The sequence below is a fragment of the Rhinopithecus bieti genome, unplaced genomic scaffold (assembly GCF_001698545.2).
Source record: "Rhinopithecus bieti isolate Rb0 unplaced genomic scaffold, ASM169854v2 scaffold_36840, whole genome shotgun sequence".
In the NCBI taxonomy this organism is placed as follows: Eukaryota; Metazoa; Chordata; class Mammalia; order Primates; family Cercopithecidae; genus Rhinopithecus; species Rhinopithecus bieti.
In genome coordinates this window covers 1635750-1652991 of record NW_016816502.1, presented here as the reverse complement: position 1 = coordinate 1652991, position 17242 = coordinate 1635750, and the positions used below count along the sequence as shown (strand labels likewise).

At 41.0% G+C, this 17242-nt stretch overlaps 1 long non-coding RNA gene across 2 annotated transcripts in view; it reads right to left on the bottom strand.

Annotated features, from left to right (window-relative positions):
• The window catches only part of LOC108517154 (uncharacterized), a 42008-nt gene extending 25260 nt beyond the window's left edge, over positions 1-16748 (bottom strand). For both annotated transcript variants that reach the window (XR_001882018.1, XR_001882019.1), the window contains exon 1: positions 16581-16748. This is a non-coding gene — a long non-coding RNA (uncharacterized LOC108517154). The remainder of the gene's footprint in view (positions 1-16580) is intronic.
• Between the last annotated feature and the right edge of the window lie 494 nt (positions 16749-17242).

Below are 17242 nucleotides of genomic sequence, written 5' to 3'. Positions count from 1 at the left end.
GGCACTATTCACAATAGCAAAGACTTGGAATCAACCCAAATGTCCATCTGTGACAGACTGGATTAAGAAAATGTGGCACATATATACCATGGAATACTATGCAGCCATAAAAAAGGATGAGTTCGTGTCCTTTGTAGGGACATGGATGCAGCTGGAAACCATCATTCTCAGCAAACTATCGCAAGAACAGAAAACCAAATACCGCATGTTCTCACTCATAGGTAGGAACTGAACAATGAGATCACTTGGACACAGGAAGGGGAACATCACACATCGGGTCCTATTGTGGGCGGGGGGATAGTATTAGGAGATATACCTAATGTAAATGACAAGTTAATGGGTGCAGCATACCAACATGGCACATGTATACATGTGTAACAAACTTGCATGTTGTGCACATGTACCCTAGAACTTAAAGTATAATAATAAAAAAAAGTCAACAAACAAACAAAAAAAATTATCTGCTCTTTATGTAAAAATTATAAATGACTATATATCAATAATACAATTATTAATAATGTATATTCCATCAATTAAAATTTTTAAATGCTTGAAACTTTTGATACAACTGTTCTTCTTCAGGAAATTTTTTCTCATATAGAAACTTGTTCTCAGGTATTTTGTAAATCCAGTTATGATGATTGTAATGGTATATTTTGGCACTTATGTGAGCTTTTCATAGACTAAATTTCTTTAAAGTATAAATTTTAATCACTGGTTATGAACATTAAATATTTTAAACTTTTTACTATGGGAAATTTCAAATATATACACAATTATTGAAAGTAGTATAATGAATCCTAGGTACCCATTACACGTATTCAACTACCAACTCCTGGACAATTTTGTTTCATCCATGTGGCCTCACCAACTTCCAACCCATCTCATCTGGATTATCATGAGGCAAATCTCAGACATCACATCATTTCATCCATAAAATTGTAGTATGTCTCTCAGGACTCTCTTTTGAAAACATGATGACAATAACATTATCACACCTAAAAATAAATAAATAATTCTTTATTATCAAAATGCAGTGTTTAAGCTTCCCCAATTATCTCATAGTTTTTTTTTTTTTTTGCAGGATCCAAATAAATTCCATACATTGCAATCAATTGATATGTCTTTTTTAGTGTATAAGTCACCAGGACTTTTGTTGGAAAGATAAATATGCTTCTAGCTTGTTTAAGTCACTGTTCCTTGGGATATCTCTGTCACAACAGCAACATCCTAAGCCCACAACCACTGCAGCCTCCAGCTCTCAGGGTAAGCTCATGGCTCATCACCCTGGTTCCCATGCCTGGGTTGACCCAGAGCAAGAACAGGAGGGCTGGAGTTCAACATCCAATCCTGTCTCTGGCCAACACAGTTCCCAGTCCTTTTCAAGACTTGGCAGAGCTACCAGATTCCCTCTAGGAGCAGCCCAGGCTTGGCCCACCTACAGCCTGGAATTTCTCAGGTTGAGAAGGAGCTGTACTGAGAATTAGTCAATTTTTAAAATAAAGTTACAGGGACCTAAGAGATGATCTAACTCAGGGATCAGCAAACTTTTTGTAAAGGGCCAGAAAGTAAATATTCTAGGCCTGGCAGGCTGTACAGTCTCTGTCCCAGCTATTCAACTCTGCTGTTGAGTGTGAAAGCAATCACAGACAACACATAAATGAGTGTGGCTGTGTTTTCACAAATCTTTGTTTATGGACACAAATTTGAATTGTATATAAGTTTCATGAAATATATTACATAATTATATGTTATATTATAAAATAGAATATTTTATGTTATGAATTCTTTTGATTTTATTTCCAACTATTTAAAAATGTAAAATCCACTCTTAACTTGCAGGCTATACATAAATAGATAGTAGAACGAATTTAGCCTATGGGCCACAATTTGCCTTGATGTAACCCAACCATCTCATCTGCTGCTGAGAATTAAACTGAGGACCAGAGAGGTGAATTAATTCACCCAAAGTCACACAGCAAGTTGATGAGCAAGGCCAAAGTTAGAACCCAAGTCTTCATCCCTTAAAATTTACAAAGGAATACTTTAATAGCAAGAACAATATAGTCATGAACCATTTGAAAGGCCAAAGACAGAGAACCTGAGCTTAAACCCCAAGCCATATGGACATATCACGACAATAGAGAGCCTAACTGCAGTGTTCGTTTCCTAGTAACCACAGCCTCTCTGATGAAAGATTGCTCTGACTTGTTATTTATAACTTATTTCCCAATAGGCAGGGTGAGTGATTTGATTATATTTAGTTACAAGAGCCAGGGAAATCCTAATCTGCCATCTTAGCATACTCGCAGACCCTAGAGCCACAGCTGCCAGGAGATGGGCGAAAGCAAAGAAAGCTGCAATGTACAGTGTTGTCCCTGTTACTAACAACAAGGGTCACATATAGCAATTACTGACTGCCTGCCACAAATAACAGCTGGTGTGAGGGGAAACAGGGAAGAAAGGCATGCATTCCTATTTATACTCTATGGAGGCAGTCATTACGAGAAACCTTTCTGCACCTTGTTCATTACTCCACTCGGAGCATCTGTTAATTTGGCCTCCCTTTTTGACTTTGTCAGTACGACTATGCTTCTGACTCCTAGAGTTATATTCCCGAGAATGAACTCTGCTGCCTCTTAAGGCAATTTCTTGGTTCCATAGAAAATTGGATGATTTGAAGTTCAGAGAGGGAACACAAAGCATTAGAAAACCACAAACAGCCTATAAATAGAAGAGGTCTCATTGGCCTCCTCTAAGAGTCAAGAGATTCTGGGTGGAGTTAGGTAGAATTGACAAATTAAGCCAATGTCAGAGACGGTAAGCCACGAAGGGGTTATCCAGAGATTATCTAGTGTTATCCAACCCCATATTTTACCTCCCAGGGCCCAGAGAGGATAAGTAACTTACAAAAGATCACACAGCAAATTTGATGAACCCAGATCTTGTTACTCACTGCCTCATAACATTTCTGATACCTGAGCAGCTTCTAAAACAAGGCAGAAAATATCTCTAAGCAGGCAGATGGACAGATGTGAAACGCCAACATGATGAATCAATGCAGAGTCTTCGCTTCCTTCTGTCCACAAATTTAAATAGATAATTATGTGTCATTGCACAATTATACGAAAATAGGAGAAAAGGTAGCATTTGTTAAAAGAATAAGGAACAAAAAGAGACCGGGGGATCACAAGTTGATGGAGGCATCCAATGGCTGCCTCAGACACATTGCTTGTAGAATATAGTTCTTAGGTTTAGTGGCTCAGCTGGGGCTCTGGAAGTGCACGCGGGATGTCTGTTCTTTGGAAGAAAGAAACAAGAAATCACTCAGGAATGTTGTATAGTTTGTCTGAAGCAATGGTTGTCTTTTCCCCCATCCTAATTAATGATGTAATAAGATTTGGGGCGTATTTTTTATTATATGAATACATAGAGATACATGTTTTAAGTGAAGAGCTACGTATTGATTATAAAATAATCTGTTATTATTTTTGGAGCAAACCAAACACTGCCCTTTCAACTTTCCACCAAGTGCTTTTCCCTATAATACCCCATGTATACTTTAGGCATGCAAGATGGATAATGAGGTCCAAGGCAACAAGGACTAGAAGAGAGGCTTCAGGAAAGCTGAGCAAGCAAATGCACAGACCTGAGATGCAGGACAGCTTTTGTACAGAAGAGTAAAATAAAGCAGCTGACAGTATTTCAGGGGTGCCTGGCTGACCATGTGTTGAGGACATGGGAGGGGGAGGTTGACTAGATGGCTTCTGTGATCCCTGCAGCAGCAACAGTCTGATTCAACAGGAGAAGACCACATGTATTTTCAGAAATAGCTCTTACATTGTGTTTATGCTTTATTGGCAGAGAATTCTAGTCTTGGTGTTCATACTGTAAGAGTACAGTGAGCCTTTTTAAAAATATATATATACAAGTAAACATCCACTACCCAGGCTGGTAACAGCTTTTCCATTTTCTGTTGGAGAGCTATTCTTCCTCACCCTTGGTCAGGGGGTCTAATGTTATCCTCCAGCTCTAAGAGTGAGCACAAAAGCCAGGCCTGGCCAATTAGTGCTTCCCATCGCCCTGGTCACAGAGATTGGGCAAAACACTCAATGAGAATCAATCCTGGGATTTTGCTAAATTTTCCAAGAGGAAACAGGGGTATTCTTGCTGGAGTGGCTTATCTGATACAAGTAAGCCTGGAGCTGTCGTCTTTCCTATCATGGGCAAGCCTTCCTAAAAATCAAGTCCACACAGAAGCAAGCCAGCCCAGAGGTGGAGAGAGACTAGATTCCAACAGCGTCATTTGAGCATGTGTGTTGTCATATCCAAACTGAGTTTTTCCTTTGAAATCAAATCAGACACTAAATTCTCTTTTTACTTAAACTAGTTTAAACTGAGTTTGGTCCTTACAAACAAGAGTCCTGGTTAAACAAGAAAGACAAAATAAAATGAAAGACAGACCCTAAAACAATAATCCATCTTATTTGCATAGTCCTTTTCAGTTAGCAGAGACCCTCCAGGCCCCTGGAAGATTTATAGCAACCCCAAGAGGCCAACCAAGCAGGAATTGTCCCTATTTTGAAGATAAAAAGCAAAAAGTAATTGCACCCTTGCTATGTGCCACTGTTCTAAATGCTTCTCCGGTATTAATTAATGACTCCTCAAAGTGACCTAGTCTTTTGAAAGAGCTGATATTGTTATCCCCATTTTATAAGAGTAGAAACGGAGGCAAAGAGGTGAAATTGTTGGCCCAAGATCACTGCCAGTAAATAGATGTGGTGGACACACTCTAGGGTGACCCCACCCCAATGCCAACCAGTGATGCTTCTGTGGAATCCTCTCCCCTGAGTGTGGGCAGGACCTGTGTGTGTTTCTTGCCAGTGGAATATAGCAAAAGTGAGGAGATATCACTCCCATGATTACATGTGGCAAAGATGAAGGGATTCTGCTGATGTAACTAAGATCCTTAATCAGTTTGACTTTGAGTTAATCAAAAGGGAGATTATCCTGGGTGGGTCTGACCTCATCAAGTGAGTTATAAGAGCACAGAGGTTTCCCCAGGATCAGAGACTTTGAGCGGCAGAGATTCCCTCTTTCCTACTGGTCCTGAAGAAACAAGTTCCATAGTCACAAGGAAATGAGTTCTGCCAAGAACCATGTGAGCTTAGGAAAGGATCCCAAGTCTAGACATGACTGCAGACCTGGACAGCACTTTCACTGCTGCCTTGTGAGACCCTGAGCTGAGGGCCCAGCTAAGCCTGCCCAGACTCCTGGCCCCTGAAAGCTATGAGGCAACGTATGGGTGGTGTTAAGCCGCCAAGTCTGTGGTAATTCGTTACACAGAATGGACAACTAACACAGAAGAGGAGCAGAGATTCCCACCCAGTGTGACTCCAGGAACTGTGTGACAAATGCTGGTTACCAGGTTCTTTTGGATACCAACAGAGAGAGGTATTTTACCACAACAACCAGTTTTCCAATCCCCAATACTAAGTAGGTGTCCTACAATTCAATTCAATCTGACACTACCCAGAGTTAGTGTCACACTCCCCAGGTGTGAGGGCTCAGTCCCACAGACTGACTTCACTTCAGATGCCAGTTGCAAGGATCATGTTACCAATACCTCTGACAGACTGGCTGTGAATCAGGGGTTCCCATGACCCCCTGACAATTTGTTAATTTGCTAGACTGGCTCACAGAAGTCAGGAAGCCCCTTTATTTACACTTACTAGTTTATTATAAAGGATGCAAATAAACAGCCAGATGAAGATGTACACAAGGCAAGGTCTGGGAGGGTCCTGAATGTAGGAGCCTCTGTCCCTGGTGGAGTTGGGATGCAACACCCTCCTAGCATGTGGGTGTGTTTGCCAACTTGGAACTTCCCTAAACCCTGTTAACGGACTTTCATGGAGGCTTCATTACCTAGCCATTACTGATTAAGCCATCGGCCATTGGTGATTAACTCATCTCCACCCCTTCTTTCTTCCCCACAGGCTAGGGGCTGAGCTATAAGTTCCAAACGTCTAATCAAGGCTTGGTCTTTCTGGGGATAAGACCCTGTTCTGAAGCTGCTTAGGGGCCCACCAAAAGTCAGCTCATTAGAATAAAAGATGCTTCTATCACCTTCATCGCTCCGGAAATTCCAAGAGTTTTAGGAACCAGGGAGAAAGCCCAAATATAGATTTCCTATTAAACCACACTAATCTTTAAGGCTTTTGAAGATAATGACTGGGATCCATACCAATGACTAGGGGACCAGCCAAAGGTCAATGACTGAGGTACTGAGTTGGGACCAATGCCTATGTTTCTTCACCTCAGGACTTCTGACTTCCGACCCTGTCTCTGACTCATACTGCCACCCCTAAAGTACACAAAGGCATAAAAGATAAAATGGGATTTTTTTCTCCAGAAAAAAATAAAATGTTTAAAGGAGAAGTTTAACATATAAGAGCCAAGAAAATATTGATTAAAGGTTAGGAGTTTTTATATAAGTCGTATACATCATGACTCTATAAGTCAAAGAAGTGTGGAAAGTGAAATTCAGAGACCCTAAGTGACTTCTCCAAGGCTACACAGTCATGGAAGAGGAGCTGGGATTTTACCCTCGGTCTGACCTCCACCTTCTTCCTCCTCCCTATAGCACCAAAGAACAAAGGGAGAATATTTCAGCCATCTTCTAGTTTCCAGTGGATTGGCAGAATTCTTTTAGGAAGGGATATAATCAGGAAATTTCCATCTCCATAGAAAGTACTACTAAAGAAAATGCATGGTAATTAAAGCATAAAGGATTTAACTTAATCCTAAGGAAGAGCTTTCCAGGGATAAGGTTAATTAAACGCTAACGAGATTTTGTTTTAAAAAAATCAAAACCCTCGAAAATTCTGCTTTCAGATTTCTGTTTATGAAACATTACATGAAAACAGCAAGAAGAAAGGTTGGGGATGATTTTGTAAGCTAGTCAAAACGCTTGAAAGCCCAAGGTTTTCAACTTTGACTATAAGGCTGAATTGAGTAAATAATTGTAAAGATCAGTCAGAGCTTTCTGGGAGACTATAGCAAATGTTAATGGCATTAAATTTTACATATTAATTTCCAGGTTTGAAATACATACTAGCTTTTCTGATTATATCATTCATATTTTTTAAAATTATCAACAAAGAAAGCAAACGGACTCAGCTGCAGATTTCTGCACTCACACAGTGCATTTCCTTTATAGGTGGATGATTTCGGACACTCCACTATCCCCCATTGTGGGGTCACAGAAACTCTCCTCCACCACGGCCCCTGCTTTGTACTTGTGCTTTCTTTTTGCTGCTGCAGACACCTTGCTGCCTGATACCCCATATTCAGTACCAACCCTTTGCTGCATCAGGAGCAGTCTTGGGGCAAAAGCTTTAGATGACTTCATATGCTGTGAGGAGGGAGCAAGGGCATAAAAACAGAAGAGGGAAATCTCAGATTCCACATATTTCTGTACCCTCCCTTGCCCCCTCTCTCCAGACTTGGTCCAGGACCCTTCAACCCCATCTCTGCTTCCCAACCTCTTTCATAAACTCAGGATTCCTGCTCTAAGTCTTTTAATAAAATGCCCCCAAAGAATGTCGCTTTTCTCTGGATATGGCTGAATTGCATGCTTAACCCTTGGTGTATTCCAGAGACCAGCCCTTTCCATATGAAGGACCTAACTGAAAGAGGAGAGAAAGGTGGGTGAAGGAAAGACAGCACTTTATTTATTGAAAAGTGAGATCATGAATTCCACCCTGGGATAAAAGTAGTAAGAGGGCTGGGCAAGAGATGATCACAAACAGTGTTGAAACCTGGTAATTTGTGTCAAATGTCTTTAGATGACCACATTATCTGATTCAGTATTTCACTCCTGGGGATTAAATCTAAATAAACAATGGGAAGATAAATAAGATCTAAACAAATAGAGTGATATACAATGCTCATAAAAGTCTCAATATGGTAAAGATATGAAATTATCCCCATTTCATAGATGAATAAACTGAGGCATAGAGAGATTACATAAACTGTCTGAGGTGATACAGCAAGTAAGAGGTGAAACCTAAGCAGTTTGGGGCAGGCGCGGGTGGCTCACGCCTGTAATCTCAGCACTTTGGGAGGCCAAGGCGGGCGGATCACGAGGTCAGGAAATCGAGACCATCCTGGCTAACGCGGTGAAACCCTGTCTCTACTAAAAATACAAAAAAGTAGCCAGGCACAGTGGCTGGCGCTTGTAGTCCCAGCTACTCGGGAGGCCAAGGCAGGAGAATGGCTTGAACCCGGCAGGCGGAGCTTGCAGTGAGCCGAGATGGCGCCACTGCACTCCAACCTAGGCAGCAGAGCGAGACTCTGTCTCGAAAAACAAACAAAATAACTAAGCAGTTTGGGCCCAGAGCCGATGCTCTTAACCACCCCGCTCTCTTGCCCATCCGCTGTGCTCCCGCTGTTCCACCGCATTTTCCTCCTGCGTGTTTATTTCTTGCACGAGGAAGACCAGGAACCACATCTGTTTCACCTTGGGACCTCCAAGTCCCTGGTATGTAGGGAAGAGTCAAAATACATTTATTGAACTCAACAGGACGGTTTATTGGTAAGTTATCTAATCATTGGGATTTATGCTTCTACCTTTACAGAATTCTCTGTAAATTAGGGCACAGACGTAGCCAAAAATACAGATTTAATAATGAGTCTTTAAAAAATAGTTTATTTAGCTGCTCCACTTTTCTGGTTTTGGGTTGTTAAATAATTTAAATGGCAGATCCAGAATTTTTTAATATGACTTTTTAAATAGGAAATTCCAGAACATTTCTCATCATTATATTATTTGAGAACAAGAATTATGTAATTTCTTATTTTTTTCTACACTGTGGGTGCCCAATAAATATTAATACTGATGCCACCATTAAAATTATAAAACTATAAACAGGAAAACAGTAGTGAAGTGCCTTTTTTTAAAAAAAAAAGGTTTTATGGCTAGTGAAGGCAAATAACTTATTTAGGCCTCTTATGTTTATAATAAAAATAGTAAATCTGATGGACATTTATGAGACCTGTGGAAATGAGGTGGTTAAACCACCACCAAAAATTAGTTGAAGGAGCCAGTGGTGGAGCACTCCTAAGCAAGACTGTGGACACCTAAACCCACCTCTGGTTTCTTTAGTGCCTTGCTATGTTTCAAGGTCTTTGCAATAGTATAAATAACCAGTCCCCTCAACCCTGACCACTCTACTAGTCACAATAAATCCAGATAGCCTCTTTGTCTTGACCTCTTGGCATTCCCAGGATTTTATATAACTCATGATTAGAAATGTTTATAGAGAAAACGACCTCCTGTTGAAGAGGTCCAAGATTTATATTCAACCAAGTCAGAAGGAGCAAGAGAAACTGTTACTGGTAATCAGTATTGTTTTTGAAAAACACCATTATATTAGGGTTCTCCAGAGACATGGAGCCAATAGGCTATATATACACATACATACGTGTATACAATTATGAGGGTAGTCATGCAATTGTGAGGGCTGGCAAGTCCAAAAATGAAAATTGCAAGGCAGACCAGCAGTCTGGAGTCCCAGGGAAGAGTTGATGTTTCAGTCTTGAGTCCAAAGGCTGTCTGAAGCATTCTTTCTTCCTTGGGGGACCATTTTTAAGGCCTTCAAATGATGAGATAAAGTCCATCCACATTGTAAAGGGTAATTGACTTTATTCAAAGTCAACGGATATAAATGTTAATCACATCTTTTAAAAAAGACCTTCACAGCAACATCTAGATTGGTGTTTAGATGGGTGCCATGTAGGCAACTCAGCCTAGCCAAGTTGACACATAAAATTAATCATCAAAACCATCAATATTCGTTATTATATCAGTGACTGCAGCTACAATTCACTAAGCCGACAAGAAGAGATATAATGATATAACTTTTGGATTTCTCTTTGAAACAAATCAGACCAGTTCTTCAACTGTGCAAGATTTCTGTGTACTAAACTCTACAGCAAATGCCAGTTGGCCAGTGTCTTTTTTGGCCTATGTATTATCCAACAGTAGTTGATAAAGTTTTCTGATGTCAGCAGGATGGTTTTTACCCACTTTGGCTATGTATTTCTGCTCCACAAACCCTTCCAAGAAGGCATTACAGCATAAAAAACCATCACATTCCACCACCAGCATAGTATCTCTCACCAATTAAATTATCTCAATTGCTCTGATACAGATAATTGCAATCCCTTTGTTTATAAATCTGTGTCTTGGATTAAACATTCATGGTCCCTATATAGTGAACAAAAATACACAGACTATTTTACCTCTAATGAAAGTTTAATCATGATCTGATAGCAGAGGCTTACAGTGCACTCAGAGCAGCCATTGTGTGGAGTGATCTCTTTGCTGGTCAAAAGAAAGGGTGGCACACTTCCTCTAGCCATCTGTTTCAGTCACCTCACTTGCTTCTCTACAGCCTGACCTCTCTCTCATCATAAGAACTTCCCGTTTTCAATTCATCCTATTATCCAAATGGATATGGAGGTCTTGGGCCAGGAACAAAGCTCCGAACAGCTGGATTTAGAGGAGATCTCAAGGAAAATTTCATTCCTTGACAAATGGAGGGAAATCTTTAGTTTTCACAGGTAAGGTGTTCTCATTTTCTCATTTCTTTAGAAACAAAGGGATTTTCCGTGTTTAAGTAATCAACTTATAAGCTTGCAACATGAGAAATTTCCTTTATAGATTTACCTCTAAAATGCTTCAGACATAACTATTTGTGGACAGAAACTTCCCTAGCAAGGTTGGGGTTTGGGAGGCTTGTGGATGTGAGGTTTGATGAGAGTGAGTAATTTACTTGATGTTTTCTCTTTCATTTAAAGGTTGGGAACCAATAATACAACTCCTCAGGTAATTACTTTTCCCAAACCCAATGTGTTCTCCTTTAGTTGCTTCTTCAAACAATCACATTAACAGCATAATCTGCATTTATTCTTTGCACATAATGTCACTCAGGCACTGGCATTTAACGCGTGAAAACATAAAACTAGAAAGCCTGTCGAAGATTTTTTTCTTGTGCTTTTTTATGGATTTCTCTTTCTACTTCTAAGAGCTATGTTTTTATCATTAAGAGCATCATATGGTTATTATTTTAGAAAAAAAGGTAGTATCAAAATCTAACGTTCCCACATTTGTGAAATAACACTGGATTCTGACAACGAAGTGCTTCTGTGTCCCTGAAGAAAAGCAGTTTTGAAAATAGTTATCATCTTTATTCAGCTTGAGAAAAATCATTTTCCTTTACCATTTTAAAATAAGAGATAGATGACTGAATTCTGGTGCTAAAAAGGTATTTTAAAATCTGATATACAATATAAGATGGAAGATGTTTGTACCTCATGTAAACTGAAAAGGTTAGAAGGTAATGGACTTTGTATTTCAGGTATTACTTCAATCACTGAGCAAACACAGGATAAAATATTAAGGTGGTTTTCATGCCAGTAGTATATATGGTCAAGCAATTGAATCATTAATATTTTAACTAGAATGCTAAAGCTTCTTGCCTCAAGTAGCCTATGATCAAAAGTCTTATTTATGCTAAAACTCTCTTAACCATAGTCTAAATTGGAATCAGAGCAATAATGCTTCTATTTTAGTCTTGGAAGTATTAAATGGAGATATCTATCATTTGGGGGGATAGAACATTAAAAGATAAAACAATCTTGAAAAGAAAAAAAGTCAAGTTATGCTTTACACAAGGTGGGGAAAAGCCATTGGCACAAATGTAAAGATTTTCCATTTGATTTACAAAATGCATCTTAGCTGATCAGTAGTCTGTGACTTGGATGCTGTGCTTCTGAGATAAGAAAGAATCTTTGCCTCTAGGAATACAGAAAAACTAAGACGGCAGTTTCCCTCATGTTTCAGCCACCAATAGGACAGATTCATTTCATGACATTAGTATATAAGCTAAGTAAATTTGAAGAAGAGTTGATGCTAATTTACAGTGACATGTCATGAGAATCAGTCAAGAAAAGTGAAAATAAATTTTTTTAAAGGTAGAGGGTGGATTTTTTTTTAAGGAAAAAGAACTATTATACTCACTTGTTGGGGAGTAGGAATCTGAAAGAATTAAAAAGAGATAAGCTGACTTCATTTATTGGCCAGTTAACAATGTAATGAGAAACACTTTGTGTAGACTGGAAAGATTCCTCCAAAGTTTATAAAATGTTGTCTTCTCAAAACAAGAGACAGTGACATTTACATTCTTCTCTAAACATAATTTCAAGTCAAGGTCTTGATGGCATTAATTATGTTTCCATAGTTACATTTAACCTCTCCAAGTCACATAAACCCTTATGAGAAACCCCTTTGACACAGACACTGGGATTTTTCTGCCTCTTTTATTACTATTTATCACAATTTTCAGACATCTTTAAAAGTGAGACAACATTTTCTGAACACTGGTATTTCAGAGAGACAGAGAGAAAGAGAAAATTTAAAACAAGGTCATCACCAGCTCCGTTTGCTTTGTCTTTGGTGGGGGTGGTATTTGCACAGAGTCATGAAGGCAACCATATATCTACTGATGAAAATGAAGATGGAACAGGAATACCTCAGCCCAAAGGACAAGGACATTTGCTATCAAGTGGCCTTTGTTCTATTCCCAACCCCTCTATCATCTCTTCAAAATTGGGCGGCCTTCCTATCTCCCTAGCAATGGCCACGGTAAGTATAGCTTGTCAATTAAACATGAAATGAAATATAATCTTCCCACAACAACAAGCCTAGGGAATCTTATCTGCTGTCATGTGAGAGTATTATTGAAGATAAGACTACAGATGGTTGTTATTGGTAAAAGGAGAATATAATTAAAATGACTTACTTATGGTATTCTTCAAGGACACTGGGGTAGGGGGTAGTACAGCCCTTTCCTCCCAAACTCTGAGTCTCTCTTTATTCACTTCCTCAGTTTGACAGTGAAATTTGAGGGAGTGAGTGAGTTACATTCAAATAACTCACTATAGAAGGTAGGATAGGATAGACTTTCTAAGTGGCAGACTGTGGAGTGCTGCGAATGCATAAGACAATGTAGATGTGTAAGAAAGTACCCCGCCTGTATGCATGCAGGAAGAAGAGAGCTGGGGGAACTTGCCAGGCCCTGTCCTGGGCAAGTAGCTAATCTCAAGAAAGAAACAAGTTTTCTGGGGTTACCAATACGCAGATTTGAAAAGAACATGACATAGTGGCCAGGTGCGGTGGCTCACGCCTGTAATCCCAGCACTTTGGGAGGCTGAGGTGGGTGGATCACGAGGTCAGGAGATCGAGACCATCCTGGCTAACACGGTAAAACCCCGTCTCTACTAAAAAATAGAAAAAAAATTAGCCAGGCGTGGTGGTGGGCACCTGTAGTCCTAGCTACTCAGAAGGCTGAGGCAGGAGAATGGCGTGAACCTGGGAGGTGGAGCTTGCAGTGAGCCAAGTTCGTGTCACTGCACTCCAGCCTGGGCGACAGAGCAAGACTCTGTGTCAAAAAAATAAAAGAAAAGAATATGACATTTCAGGATCCAAATCATCAGGATCTGTAAGCTACTGGTCCCGGGGACCATTTGCTCAATTCAAGACTTCACCAGGGTGGGGGCCAGGGGCTGAGGCAGAGATCCAGCCAGGAGGCAAAACTAAAGGCATCTCAGTGGGTCAAATAGGCCAAAGCCGGAGGCAATGCCTTGGCAAATGTCCAAAAGGACCAGCTGTCATGGGCAAAAAGATGCCATTGGAAACTGGGGAAGCAGAGGCAACAGTCAAGCCAAGGCAAAAGTACCAGAGAGACTAAGATGCCCCTCCCATTGGATTGCCCTCCAGTGTAGCCCTTGAAATCATAATGAAACGCGGGGCTTCTCAAGACAATTTCCCCATCATCACCCTATCTCTTAAACCTCCACATTACATCCTAGAAGCTCAGGCAGGGACCTCTACTCAGGGCCTTAAGAATGAGAGTTGGAAGAGGGACCTCCTTCCTGAGGACGTGCTGCCACACATGCATGTTTGTAGAAACAACCCAGGACCAGCCTAGGCATCTGGGCAAAGACCAGCAACACTGGCCCTGCAGTCAGGCCTGCATTGTACATTGAGTTGCACAGTTTGTGCACTGCACACAAGATCCCAGCTGAGAGGATGCGTGGGGACTAAAACCCTTTCTGGGGAACCCACATGAAGCCTAACACAGAGTCTCCATCTGCTTTTTGAGCATGAAGGCTGGTGACCTTGACTACGGTATTTCCAGCTTCGATATAACCTTTCCTTAAGCTCCCTGAGACAGGACACAATCAGATGCAGGGACCGCACAGCCCCTGGATTCCTTTTTATCATACAGAACCTCCCAGGCTTCACCGAACAACTTTCTCCACCGTCACACTTGGAGTACAGATGCACTGGGAGGCCTCACTTGCTCTTTCTTGTTGTCGAAAATCTGTCTGGAATCCCAGCACTTTGGGAGGCTGAGGCAGGTGGATTGCTTAAGGCCAGGAGTTCAAGACCAGCCTGGCCAACAAGGCAAAACCCCATCTCTACTAAAAATACAAAAATTAGCCAGGCGTGGTGGCACATGCCTGTAGTCCCAGCTACTCAGGAGTCTGAGGCAGGAGAATCACTTGAACCAAGCAGGCAGGGGTTGCAGTGAGCCGGGATCCCACAACTGTACTCCAGTCTGGGCAACCGAGTGAGACTCTGTCAAAAAAAAGAAAAGAAAAGAAAGAAAATCTATCTGCCTCAATCCACCTTGCTTCCCTCTTTCTGTTCAAATGCCTGAAGTCACAGGAAGATGGGCAGGTCTGCAGAGCTCCTGAAACGCTGCACTCAGCTCAGTGGCCTTGAAGCCTCTGGATGGAGCCTTAACTTGAATCTTATATAGATACTTAATCGCTGTCCTTTCAAGCAATGAAGACAGATAATATGTAATCCTGCCAGGGCCCCCAGGCCTCAGTGATTCTGCTGCCTACACTGTGGTATAGACCAGAAATGAGAGCAACTGTCTGCATTTTACTTGACAAGGAAATGTTTTTAATGAAAAACTTTAATAAAAAATGTATTCTTGGCTTCTGCAATGAATTTCTTTGGAGGATGTCACTTTAAAATGTACATGTATCTGAAAAATAGGCTACCTTTTATGTGAAAATGAGAGACAATTATGATTCTATATTGATACTTGCCTGTAAAAGAAGTAATTCCAGAAGGCTTCCTAAAACACAACAGTGGGTACAAGGGAGACATGGGATGGCAGGGCGTCTTCACTGCATACCTTTTTTGTCTCTCTGGATTTTGAACCACATGAATATACTATTTTTTAAACACACACACAAATTTTAAAACTAGAAAAAGCATTCACAGATGTTTGCAAAATCTTCTCGTCTTTCTCTGTATTGGGGAGGCGAAAAACTCTCAGTCTGAATATTCCCACTTATCTACAAACACAAACATGATGCAACTGGGGACTGCCCTGTGACTACGCCAAGGTCATGTGCTCCCTTTGGAAAAGGCTAGGAGACAAAAGATTTAGAAATGAAGTTGATGGAGTGTTAAGAAAGTCCCAGAAATAGAGATAATTGATTTTTCTTTAAAAAAAATAAATTTGGATTTATTCCCATTATATGGGCCAGATGATCGTGAGTCCTTGAAATAGCAGTAGAATTAATTAAACACATCCTGGGAATTCAGGATGACGAGCTTGGGATTCTAAATATGCTTGTTCTAGGGAGGCAATTTGGAAGCTTGACCAATTCTAATCGATGTTTCAGCAGTGCAGCCACCTGGCAAATTGTCAGAGCTATTGAATCCTAATACCACTCCAGAATGCCTTTTGTGGTCATTCTGCTATTCTTTTCTCTTCTGTTTGGATTAGGGATGCATAGCATTTCCTGACATTGGCACACACTGTCTCTTTGCTGGGAATCTTCTCTGAAAGTAGGGGTTGGGTAAAGCACCCTACGCACCTTTGCTTTCCTTAGCTCTCCTGTTTCTCACCTTTTGCTGCCCTCTTTCCAATACTAAAGCTTTCTTCCTTCCCCTAACCTGACATCTTTGAACATATGTGGTGGAACAAACTCTGGCCAAGGCTGCTGGCTCAGGTGAAATCGTGGGAAAGGTGAGCATTGTCTCTAGGCTCTTCCACCAGCCCCACCTAATGATTTTCCTTTTCTCCAGGGCAGTTTTGCACCCTCTCCCACTCCCAGGCCCTTTTCTGGACTCAGCCTTGAACACATTTCTGTAGCTGCAATATCCTCCAGAAGAATCACAGTAAAAATGTAATACCAAGAGACCAAAATATTCTGGAGAGACTCAAATGAATGAAGCTCTAAAATGGGATAATAGACGGGTGTGCTTTTTGGGAGAAAGAAGCACAGCCTGGTGAGCACCCATAAGGTCTAGCTCATAGATGGGTCTTGATAGGTGTGAATTAATTAATTCAGTGCCTCTGGATAATCCTCTAGTGCACCTCAGGCTAGAGTAGGGGTGTCCTTCGTGTGCCCCTCCAGATGCATGGTCCACTCTTCTCCAACCTACTTTCTGCCCAGTAGAGAGGCTGACCTGTAGCAAGACTAACCTCCATCATCAGGGTGCCCTCCTCCTTTGGCTTCCTGTTGAGTTTGAGCAATGGTGAGCCCTGAAAGTAAACTGAAGGGAGGGAAGAGAAGAGAAGTTGGGTTGCTCGTGGCTAACTGAGCTCCTCTCCTCTCATGGCAGTCCTTTCCCCAGGACTCTCTCCTTTCTGGTTCAAGTCAGCATTCCTTTATGTGCTCCTTCAGATCTAGGGGTCATAATGACTTCCCACTGTTGCTGGGACACTGCATTAGCCATTGTGGTGTCACCACACCCAGCCCACATCTTTATAAATAGTTGCTGTCTTAAATGTTCCTCAAATTAATTATCTGACTTGAGAATGCCATCTGTTTCCTGCTGGGACGCTGGCTGGTACAAGTTGAAAGGCTTGCATTTGGGTCCTGGCACTGTCATTTACTATATACGTGACCTTGCATGTGCCACTTAGCTGATCTAGGCCTCTAGTCCTTTCACTGTAAAATGAAAGAGTCAAATTAGAATTTTAAAAATTCAACAAATAGCTATTTTGAGCCTACTACATACTAGGCAGTATGCCAGTTGCTAAGAAATTGATGGTGAACATGATAGAACCAAGAGTCTACTACTCTGTTAGTTGGTCTAGGATAGAAATGTCTTCTTAGAACATCTTGGAATCTCTGATTCCAT